The sequence below is a fragment of the Corylus avellana genome, chromosome 2 (genome assembly GCF_965113065.1).
Source record: "Corylus avellana chromosome 2, dhCorAvel1.hap1.2, whole genome shotgun sequence".
Taxonomy (NCBI): Eukaryota; Viridiplantae; Streptophyta; class Magnoliopsida; order Fagales; family Betulaceae; genus Corylus; species Corylus avellana.
Window position 1 is genome coordinate 31,100,835 of NC_142491.1, and position 12,689 is coordinate 31,113,523.

General features: G+C 33.9%; 1 pseudogene; it reads right to left on the reverse strand.

The window, feature by feature from the left end:
• Positions 1-9,861: 9,861 nt before the first annotated feature.
• On the reverse strand, positions 9,862-9,970 carry LOC148587616 (U6atac minor spliceosomal RNA; annotated as a pseudogene).
• Positions 9,971-12,689: the final 2,719 nt, after the last annotated feature.

Genomic DNA, 12,689 nt, shown 5'->3' on the forward strand with positions numbered 1-12,689 from the left:
TCGATCCTAATGAATCAATTCGATTGATCGTGATAAGATCAAATGTTCGATTGAACATCCGATCGATCATAGTGAATAAGTTTAATTGATCATGATAGGATCAAATGATCGATTGAACATTCGATCGATTCTAGTGAATCAATTTGATTCATCGTGATAGGATCAAATGTTTGATCGAACATCCGATCGATCCTAGTGAATAAGTTCGATTGATCGTGATAGGATCAAATGATCGATTGAACATCCGATTGATCCTAGTGAATAATTTCGATTGATCGTGATAGGATCAAATGATCGATCGAACATCCAATCGATCCTAGTGAATCAGTTCGATTGATCGTGATAGGATCAAATGATCGATCGAACATCCGATCGATCCTAGCGAATAATTTCGATTGATCGTGATAGGATCAAATGATCGATCGAATATCCAATCGATCCTAGTGAATCAGTTCGATTGATAGTGATAGGATCAAATATTCGATCGAACATCCGACCGATCCTAGTGAATTAGTTCGATTGATCGTGAATGATCAAATGTTCAATCGATCAATCCAAGTGCATTAGTTTGATCGATCGTGATACAGTCAAATACATATTATCTGAAAAATTTAAGCTATTAATTAATTACAAAAAAACATCGCATGAATTTTATTTTACCATAAAATATCTTTTATACCCTTATAATTGTTATAGGATTTCAAATTAATTTGAAAAAATTGTCCATTATAATACTTTTTTTAAAAAAAATTACCCTCAATAGCAGCTACAATAGTCGCCACTATTGAGTGCAAAATTTTTTGTGCCAACAGATGGCGCGTTTTCTGAAATTTTGGCACCAAAAAATTACCCTAAACACCAAAATATTTTCCCCAAACACAAAAACACCAAAATTTTGGAACCAACAATGAGGTATACCAGGAAAATGAATGTGTTGGGGGTAATATTGCAATTGTTGAAAACTCTACTATGTTACGTGGAGATGATTCGACAATGCCTATTGGTGAATTATATGTGCAACTTGATGCAAGCATGTTCATTGACGATAACCCTTCGATTGAGGAGCATAATACTAACTCCGATAATAAAGAAGAGTTAAATAGAAACTATGATACAGAATCTGAACACACAAAGAACTCTAAACACGAACAGTCATCCTCAAGCAACATTGATACAAAATGACCAAGTTGAAATTGGATTAACAAATTGTATGATGCTTTGCTACTAATATTTTATTTTTGGTTTTTCTTTTTCTACAAATTGACCACTTATGTGCAATTAACTAAATTATGTATATGAATAATTTTTTTGGTCCAAACCATTTGACATGCAATATTATGGTTATATGACTAATCCACATTTGTTTTGTGTTGTTCGTAGATCTATCAAAGCAACTAGAAATGATGATAGGCCAAAGCCAAGGTCGTGGCCAAGTCCAAGGCCGTGGTCAAGTCCGAAGACAAGGCCGAGGCCTCTGTCATGTCGAGGACCGTGATAGGCCAACTCTCGTTGATGAAGGTGATGATACGGGCGTGCTATTGCCGTCGCCCCCAGTGGCGGCGAAGGGCCATCCTTCCCAAGAGCCGTCTAATGACATACACTCATTGGGAGTCACACCCACCGCAAGCTGTAAGTTAATATATGGTCTTTTTCTTATTAGTTTGTTGCATACACTTTGCAAACTACTTTGCCAGATACAACTAACTATGTTTCCATATTTTGATTAATAGCTAGGACGTCCGTTAGATGGCCAAAGGGTAGCAACAAGAATTTGAGGTGGAATGCTACGATAGATAAGGATGGTCCGATCACTTTGGAATGGGATGATAAATGTAAAGTACCCGTGGGCGAAAAAACTGATGTGTGGTCGAGGATAATTTCTACGATTGTGTCCGATCATTGCAACCTCCATTATCAGAGTTGGAGCGAGGTCCCAAATCCAATGGTGAAGAGTTTGGAGAACGTGTGAAGGTATAAATCTCATTGTGTATGTGTATTATATCACTTGCTACAAATAATGTGACAAACTTTTGACCATTGTTTTCATAATTACATATCTCAGGGTAAGTTCGTCTTGGATATAGAGCTAAAGAAGCACAAGGATGCCTTAGAGCATCAATTAAATCTGGCCTATAAGAGGCATCGCTCCAAATTGCACCTCAAGAAATATAAAATTTATTTCCAAAATGTGAACAGCCAGGATTTAGTAGCAGTGGCCAATGCTGAAGTCAAGGCGAGGGCCAATGTTCCAGATGGACTTTCTCCGAAACAATGGCTTGCTATATGTGATTCATTCGAAATCACCTCGTGGAAGGTAAATGCATCTTAGTCAAATAAATAGTCAATTATTATTTCTAAGATTTGTATTCAGTTATAAAAAATGAAATGAAAATGTTTTTTGAATGAATTTTTGCAGAACAAATCTGACCGAAATAAGAATAATAGAGCACAGATGGAAACAAATCATACCGCTGGCAGCTCGACGTTCGTCAATGTTATTCACAAGAAGGTAAGAATATAGTGCTAAGCTTTTATAGTAATGCCCTTCAGTGTAACAATTAATTATGTGTATTACGTGCAGGCAAAAATTATTAAGGCCATACCCAATCCCATAGAAATATACAAGGACACGCACACTAACAAGGATGGGAAATTTGTGAGTGACTACACTGAGAGTAAATATGTAAGTGAATGAAATGGGTACTCATGATGAATATGTCTAATGAACTTGAATGGCTTATTTAGTTAAGGTTTATATGGCTTGTGCAGAATGAAATGGAATCAATAGCAGCAAACTTCGACAACGCTAATACCAACCAAGAAGACATTGTCTTGAAGGTGCTAGGTGGACACCGCTTGGGACATGTTAAAGGAAAAGGTTGTGGTGCCATACCTACCCGGTCAAACTCCTCACCAGCACACAACCAACACAACCATGATGAATGCTTGGCTAAACAGCTAGACACCAAAAAGAAACTAGCCGAAATGCAGGAAACTAAAGCTGCTATGCAGGATGGAAAAGCTGCATTTCAGGCAGAAATTATGGAATCAAATCCATCTCAAGCTGCTATGCAGGCACAAATGGAAAGGCTACTAAAACATCTAGGAAAGTAAGAGAATCTTGCCTATCAATTATTAATTTTTTATTTTTATTTCACACCATATCAAGTAATTATTAGAAAGATCATTGATTATGATATGAATTCTAATATTCCTAGGCCTGAAGGGAGCTCTTATGGATCTGAAGCAACCGAAAGCAATGTCTGAAGGAGCTCTTGTTGTATTTTGTTTAAGACTTTGTTTTAATATTATTAAGATTTGGCACAAATTTGGTCTGTACTAGAGGGTAAGAACTTTAAATAGTTTGAATGTTTAAGAACTTGGAGGGAGCTTTTGTTGTACTTTGTTAAAGAAGTTGTTTTAATATTATAAAGATTATAACAAATTTGGTTTGTGTTAGAAGGTAAGAACTTCAACCAGTTTTTTGTTTAAGAACTTTGAGTTAGTGAACCTCTCTTGACATGTTTATCAAGTTGAGTAAACAATGTAAGAGAGTAATATTATATAACAATATTTCATTTTAAGTGTATACAGGATGGCATTCGTGGAAGATGTGCAATGACTTGTGGCGCTAAAGGACTCAAATAACAATGGGTATGGGTAAGTTATTTCAATCCCATTGTTATTCACTTGTTGGTGGAAGTTAATTTCATTTAATACAAGTATATAATGTAAGAATTCAATATATAATTAAATGCTAATTGACAATAAAATTAGCAGCGGAATGAATAATTATATAAATACCTCTAGCCATGCTTTTGCTCAAGCCAATTGAAGAACAGTTTCACAGCAACCAAATTTAGAAAACAAAAAATATTGAGAGGTTCTTCTGACCTATGCCTACCAGTGAGGGCCAATTGATGGAATACATAGGCCTTATTTATAGGTAGGTCAGGGGACCCTCAATTAGAGCTGTTACCTTAATTATTCCTCCCATCAAGGAATAAAAATCAAATCAATACAGCTAATTGATTCCACAAAAATAAAATCTTTAATTAAATCAAATACTTGTTCCACAAGAATTAAATCAGTGATTTAATTCAGAATATTTGATTAAAATCAAATACTTGTTCCACAAGAATTAAATCAGTAATTTAATTCAGAATATTTGATTTACACAATAAGCTTTAATTGGAATAAATTACTAACACCGTAAATACATATATTTTGTAATTACAATATATGTGACATAAGGGACATACTTGAAATGAAATTTCTTACATTCTCCCACTTGGCCCTTATGACACATAAATTCCTTATGGTGTTCAGTTATATGATATGGCCAATACTTTATTTATTCCAACCTTTCATGGAATCCTCCCACTCACTCAAAGAATACTACACACGAATCATGGCGGTAAAGCTTTTATATGATAAGCCGTCCCTTCCATGTTTCACGATGTGCAATATCTCCTTAAATGAGTACTTTATGGATAATGTACTTTATGAATGAACTTCCTATAAGTCATTCGGGTCCAACTTTAATTTTATCCCCACGGATAAGAATAATATATGTGTGCACAAAAATCTTTATAACATAACCTTTATGTCTATAGACCAATTAAAGAGAAACTAAGCACAAATGAATTAATGAATCTCATATATTCCACATGACTTTATACTTTCTTTACCGGTAAACCTTTAGTCATGGGATCCGCAATCATTAATTCAACACTTATATGCTTAATAGACACTTATTGTCACTTAATGTTCTCTTTCATAGTGATACTTTATGTTGATATACATACTTCTGCTTCTACTCAGTTTATTCTTAGAAAAATAACTGTAGTAGAATTAACTCAAAAGATCTTTATGGGTCTAACTATAAAATCGACAATTTTGAGACCTTAACAAAAATGTCTCAACCATAATGCCTGTGTAATTAATTCACAGCATGTAATGACTTTTGCTTTCATGGTGGATGTAACAACTATAGTCTGCTTACTGCATCTTCAGTACATATATACTGAAGTTGATTCTCTACTGTCTACACATTTAGCAAAAATCAAACCTAAATAAACACTACCAAATGGTAAGTGTATCTTTAGGTTAAACTGTAGTTCTTGGTTCATTGCATATTCCATAATACTCTATTGACCCAATAGTCCAACTGCTATTTCAATGTCAGGTCTAATGTAGACCTGTGCATACATATGGAATATTTTCCATTTGCCTTTGTTCCAATACATTTTAGGACATTATCCCCTTTAATAATAGGTGCTACTGAAGATTCATAGTTCTTCATTCTGAATCTCTCCCAAAACTTTAGTGAGAGGAACTTTATGTAGCAAACCTAAATTAATGCTTGCAAGCAAAATATTATCTATATACAGGACTAAAAGAAATGTAACTTTACTCCCACTGACCTTAAGGTATATTCAATGATTAACAAGGTTCTCAATAAACCTATATGAGGTAACAACCTTGTGTTATATACCACTAATGAGAGGCCTATCTTAGTCCATTAATAGATATCCTTAATTAGCAAGCTTTCTGACTGTTATTAATAAAACCCCTTAAGTTGTCTTATGTACACTTCTTCCTTAAGATCCTTATTCAGGAAAATTGTTTTTCACATCCTTTTGATATAGCTCTAAAACAAAATGAGATACTCATATCATGATAATCAATGCCTTCATTTTGAATGAGATCATTGGCTACAAGTCTAACTTTATATCGTTCAACATTACCCGGAAGCATCCTTTTAGGTTTTATAAACCCATTTGCAGCCTATGGCTACAACTCCCTTTGGTAAGTCAACAAAATTGCAGACTTGAATTTTAGCCAAAGATTTCATCTCTTCCTTCATGGCATTGAAACACAATGTGAAGTTATCTCCACCCAAAAAGATGTGAAAGCAAATTTTGGATCGTCCTTAGGTCCGACATAAAAATCAGACTCCTGGAAGCATACAACATAATCACTAGAGATTGTTGGTCGCCTTATTCTAGAGAATCTTCTTAATCCTACTTCATTTACTTTTGACAAAGTCTGAGTAGGTTCATTTTGAACTTGTTCCTTATGAGTTGATTGTTCTGAAACTGATTGTGCTTGAAGATAATCAATTTGATTTTTCTTAAGCACAGTCAAACACCCTTCATGTGAAGGAGCTTCAGTCAACTCTTGTGCTTCCTCTAATTCAATCCCTTGAGAATAAGCACTCCCACTAAGTTCAGCGTCCTCTATAAATTTTGAATATTAGACTCAACAATTCTAGGACTAAATGAAGAACAGTAAAGCCTAAACCCCTTGGAGTTTACTGTATAACCTATAAAATTCTGCTAGTTATCCTTGAAGCTAATTACCTTAGGTGTGGATTATAAATCCTCACTATAGCAAGACAACCCCATATGTGTAAACAATTTGAACTTGGTTCCATTCATTCCTTAATTTAGGTGTTTTATGGACAACTCTGATTGGAATCGAGTTAAATGTATGCACAGCGGTTTTCAAGGCTTCACTCCATTAGGAGAATAGAACATTACCTTTCATGTCCCCTTTTCGTGTACCTACCATAATACTATCTGCCTCTATCAGATCTTACGATCTTAATTTTCTTTTGTTTTGTTTCTCTACTTCCACCTTATAGGTACTGAAAGCATTTAATGCCCCAACCTTATGATTTAGAAGATAGAGATACATAAACCTTATATGGTTATTACCGAAAGAGATAGGATATCTCTAACCATTTAGGCAAGAAGTATGGAAAATGTTACACTTGTACATGATCTCAAGAATTTCAAAAATCCTTTTGTTGGCACCTTTAGTGGTATAGTTGGTCTGTTTTTCCTTAATGCAATCCACATAAATACCAAAGGTAGTAAATTTCAAGAGTCGTAAAAACTCTATCATTTATCGACCTTTTTATTCTTTATAGAGATATATTCCAATCTCCAATGCCATAACATAGAGGATTTTCTCATTCATAAGACTCTGCTTTATGTCAACATTTATATGCAGGGATTAATTTTCCAAAAAATTGGGATCTAGATCAATTTTAAATAGACCATTAATTTAATATTCCACCAAAAAATTTTAACAATACTCAAACTTGATTTTAACAAACTAAAATAGAAATTAAATTTCTAAAAGAATTGTGGAATATATAAAAACATTATTAAGGTCAACATGACATAACTAAATTTTTTTTAAAAAAAATTAATCTATAGATCCCAACAACCTCCAATTGTAAACCAGTATTATTTAGAAAACCCTGCATTATGTTGACAACGTGGACCGCTAAACCAAATTCAATCCACATAGTTCTTAAGAGAGTCAATAAAAGAGATTCATGACACACTAGGTGTATGAGATTACCTTTATTTCAAGTCATTTATGATACTTTATGCAATCATTCTTTATATGCCCATAATTTTCCTTAGTGTGAGAGAAACAAGTATCTTAATTGCCATAACACTTTGTTGGCACCTTGTTTTCATTCATCAACTATTGGACATGATTGCCTATAAAGGTCTTTCCCTTAACATGAATAACTTTCTGGATTCTCACGTCTTAATCTCTCATCTTCTTGAACACACATGATCAGAAGTTCCTTAATTGATCAGTTATCCTTATGTGTGCCACAAGATATTTGAAAAAATATCATATTTAGATGAGAGAATAAAATTGACCATAATGACTCAAAAACTCAACCTTTAGGGACTTTATAATGAGCTGTTATGTCCTTCATTTCCATAATGTGCTCAAGCACATTTTGAAACTGTAAAAGGTTTTACTTTAAAGCTTTTCTATTAGGGTGCAGGCCAAAGCCTTATTGGAACTCACTAAATGTTCCTCAATGACCTTTCTTTGGCCTTAAAACATTAAGGAATAAAACCCTAATGCTTTCCTTGATATGAGACTTCATGAACGTTGAAACTTAAGCGATTTAAATCACTACAATCGTTCATGTTTAATAATCTCATGTGGCGTACTTGATTCCGTGGGAGAAGGTGATTCGTCCACACGAAACGTCAATTCAGTCTCCAAACACCCCAAAGTGAAAAGCACATTTTTCTTTTCAGTCAGGAAAAATTACCACTAGGAATTATTGGAACATAAAATACTAATAATTAAAGCAGTAGGAATACATCCAGTAACCAAGAAAAATTATATACTTTAATGCTATGTAATAACCTTATTTAAATTAACCAATGTTAATTTAATAGTAAATTTCAACCTACCTGTGGGCAAAGGTGCATCACGCATGAAATTTACTCTTTATTAATAAGACTAATAAATTTAGCATTAATAAATAAAATTTTCTGTACCTGTGGGCCTAAGAGAAATTTTATTTTCAATGTTAAATTTACTATCTTATTCTAATTAACTCATAAAAATAAAAACGTCCCTGTGGGGATTGGCAAATTAAATTTATGAATTAATTACTACACGATGTTAATTTTCTTTATGAAGTTCATATATATAATATTGATACAATTATCATTATAAAATCGGGATGCTGTGGCTCTCCCAAAAATTATTATGACAATTATTACTTCATTAACATAGAATTTATTTAAATTAACCAATGCTAATTTAATAGTAAATTTCAACCTACCAATGGGCAAAGGTTGCATCACGCATGAAATTTACTCTTTAATAGGACTAATAAATTTAACATTAATAAATAAAATTCTTCGTACCTGTGGGCCAAAGAGAAATTTTATTTTTAAAGTTAAATTTATTATCTTATTCTAATTAAATCATAAAAATAATAACGTCCCAGTGGGGATTAGTAATTAAATTTATGAATTAATTACAACAGGATGTTAATTTTCCTTATGAAGTTCACATATATGATCTTGATGCAATTATCATTATAAAATTGGGATGCTGTGGCTCTCCCAAAATTATTATGATAATCACTACTTCATTAACATCCAATAACTGTATAGATGCCACAAATAAAGTTCCCAAGAATAAAAGACAAAACCATCATGTTAGTGGGTAAACAGTATTTTTCCAAAGTACAACCGAATAGTGTCCCAGATAAGTGAGAGGGCGCACAACGGCACACTTAAGTCCCAAGACTTAGCTTGCCAGAGCTTTCTGATTGCAATTTTGGATAGTACCATAAACATTCACCAACACATGAGGCTTAGTTAATTATTCTCAGGTCCAGGCATCAAACAATTTATATTTAAACAATTAAAAGAATAAATATATCCTTAAGTTCATGCATTAAAGAAACAATAATTTAATACTGAACAATTTAAATCATAAGATGAATAAAAATGCAACATAAAATCATAATAATCTCAATAGCCTAATAGTCTTAAAGTGACCTTAGGCCCTTTATACCTTAAGAACCCAAGTTCTAAACCTAATGAGCCCAAATCATCTTCTTCTTTTTTTTTTTAATCTGGATGGGCCACTTCAAATGGATTGGGCTTTTGGGTCAGCCCACTTAATGACCCAGCTCCTTTATTTTTTATAACTGGATCGGGCTTAGGTTAAAATAAACCCATACCCAATAGCCCAAAACACTAGACCCGGTTCCATATGGGTTTGAAAAACCCTACCTGGATCATCATGTTCCCCAACCCGAAAAATACCCAACCCTAGTGCCGCCGCCCTTTCCCCTTCCCCTTCCCCATCTGCCGGCCACCGGCGCCACTTCCTTAATGCGCCGGCCACGCAGAGCTGCCACCCAACGGCAAACGGCCATTGTCACCGGCAAGGGGCCGCTGCACCCTTTATGCCGCCAAAACCGCTTCAGGTGGGAGGGGAATATCGGCGCTGCAGGTAGGGGAAAACCGGTGCTGCAAGTGGGGAAAGATCGGCACTGCAGGTGGGGAAAGCCGGTGCTAGTTATAGATCCACCCCAAGGGTGGGAAGCCTTAACTGGACGTGTGGATAACAGGAACGGCCTTTCGAGATGCCAACCATCTCTCCTTTCTACAAACATTAATGGCCTGTACTTATTTTATTTCAACAAAATTTTAACAGGGTCGTGGGTTTCTTTCTTTTCACCACCCTCTCAAGCCATAAGGACAATATGGTCAAGTCCCCAAAAAAACACCAAGAATTGTTAGCTTTTAAGTCCAAACAAAACAATGTATCCAAATGAACCAAAACTAAACATCCATATATAAGCTTCACGTAAAAACACAAGCTTTATTTTATTTCAACATAAACAAGTATCAACAGGACCGTGCAACAAATAAAAAAAAATATATCTTGGGTTTCAGCTTGTTTCAAGCTATTTTTGTTTCAATAATTAATTGAACAAAATGAATATTATTGAAACAAAATACAAATTTATAGCAGGCATATCTAAAAAATTAGACTGAGCAAATATGGCCTAAAGGAGACTCTGATACCACATGTAAGAATTCAATATATAATTAAATGCTAATTGACAATAAAATTAGCAACGGAATGAATAATTATATAAATACCTCTAGTCATGCTTTTGCTCAAGCCAATTGAAGAACAGTTTCACAGCAACCAAATTTAGAAAACAAAAAATATTGAGAGGTTCTTCTTACCTATGCCTACCAGTGAGCGCCAATTGATGGAATACACAGGCCTTATTTATAGGTAGGTCAGGGGACCCTCAATTAGAGCTGTTACCTTAATTATTCCTCCCATCAAGGAATAAAAATCAAATCAATACAGCTAATTGATTTCACAAAAATAAAATCTTTAATTAAATCAAATACTTGTTCCACAAGAATTAAATCAGTGATTTAATTCAGAATATTTGATTGAAATCAAATACTTGTTCCACAAGAATTAAATCAGTAATTTAATTCAGAATATTTGATTTACACAATAAGCTTTAATTGGAATAAATTACTAACACCGTAATTACATATATTTTATAATTACAATATATGTGACATAAGGGACATACTTGAAATGGAATTTCTTACATATAACACTATTTTCTTTTTTTAGTGTATGTAGGATGGCAGGAGAGAAAGATAGGCAAGAAATTGTTGCACTAAAGGACTCAATTGATGGTAAGTTATTTCAATCAAATTGTCACTCACTTGTTGATGGAAGTACTGTGAAATGTAGCGAGCGGGGGGCTTGCATGGAGTTATAAGGACGAGTAGAATGTGAATTTGAGTGTTTGGCTTTTGATTATATTTGTGTGAATTGGAGTGTTTGGCTTTTGATTATAATTGTTTGGCGATTAAAAATAATGTCTTTCGAGAATATAACTATCAATATGCTAAACTTTCTATGACCTATCCCTTCTTGTGGCAAGCATATGGTTGTCTTTTTATGCCAAACTACATATCTGTTTCTATCAAAATATAGTTCACTTCTTTTTTTTCTTTTCTTTTCTTTTCTTAGTGTTTGTGTTTGATTGTGGTAGTTAAGGCTGAAGATCTTTTTTTTTTTGTTAGAATTAAGTTATATATGAATTAGAGCCACAACTTGTTGCTGGAGTGGGTACCAATATTTGCTGTTGCTGGAGTGCTGGTAAATTAACTATGATAACTGCAAAGTTTTGCTGTAAAAATTCAAATTCAAATTCAAGATGGATTTTTATTTTTTCTTTTGTTCTATTGAAATCAGATTTACATAGCATCTTTCTCTATTGGATTGGGATCAGTCCCTTGGTTGATCATGTCTGAGGTAACTTTCAACATTGCAAAGTTAATTTGTGCAAATCTTAGACAGCTTAGGACTCTATAGTGTTCCTATTTCTTGTACTTTATCCTCTTGGATACCAAAAAGTGAGCAGAAAAATCATTGGGTTTATATGTAACTTATTCTCTCCCAGATTTTCCCAGTAAATGTGAAGGGGGCTGTTGGTGGTGCTGATGAATTGGTTGGGTGCTTGGGCAATTTCCTATACCTTCAACTTTCTTATGAGTTGGAGTGCTTTAGGTAAAGAAAACTTCCCAATTGACATGAGAACAAGTGCATTGTTTTACAAGTAATGAGTATAACTTCCTTGTTTGATTTGTTTTTTCTGTTCTTTTTCAGGCACTTTTTTCATCTACTCTGCATTCTCTGTGATTCTCAGCTCATGCATTCAGGAGCACAATATTCTCCTGTCACTAAGGTGTGGACTTACTACATCTGCTGAACTCTGCTGTAAATAAACTTCTTTGTCGAAAGCACTACAACTCAATAGGCTAATTTTATTTGTTGAAAATTGGATGGTTTTTTTACTTATTTAAGTGTAAAGTTTTCAATTTAAGCTGTGGTTTGGGCTTGAATCTCCTCACTTTTGCAAATGAAAAACAGTGAGGCAGGTTTTTTCTTGGATTCATAAATTTAATTCTCCTTGTTGCTCAGCTTGAAAGGGAAATAAAAGATATTCTTTGTTAAATGCTATTGCATGAAGTTGATTATTACTACTACTTGTGCATATTTTTGATTCATTTTAGTTGGTGATGCTGCTCAGTACATTGCTCAATTATATGAAATTACTCGGTTCATTTTCACTTGCAAAGCTCTAATCCCAACACATTGCTCTGTATATAGTTAGTTATTTGTCTGTTTCTGGTATGAAATGTTGTAAATTTTTTGAGTCTTCTCAGCTTTATGGAAGGCTTCAATGTCAAGCTCGTCCTTCTTGACTCCTTGCCTTGCACTTTTTTTTTTTCTTTTTTGAAGGAGAAAATATATTATGGGGGAATATACTTTATCTATGACACAAA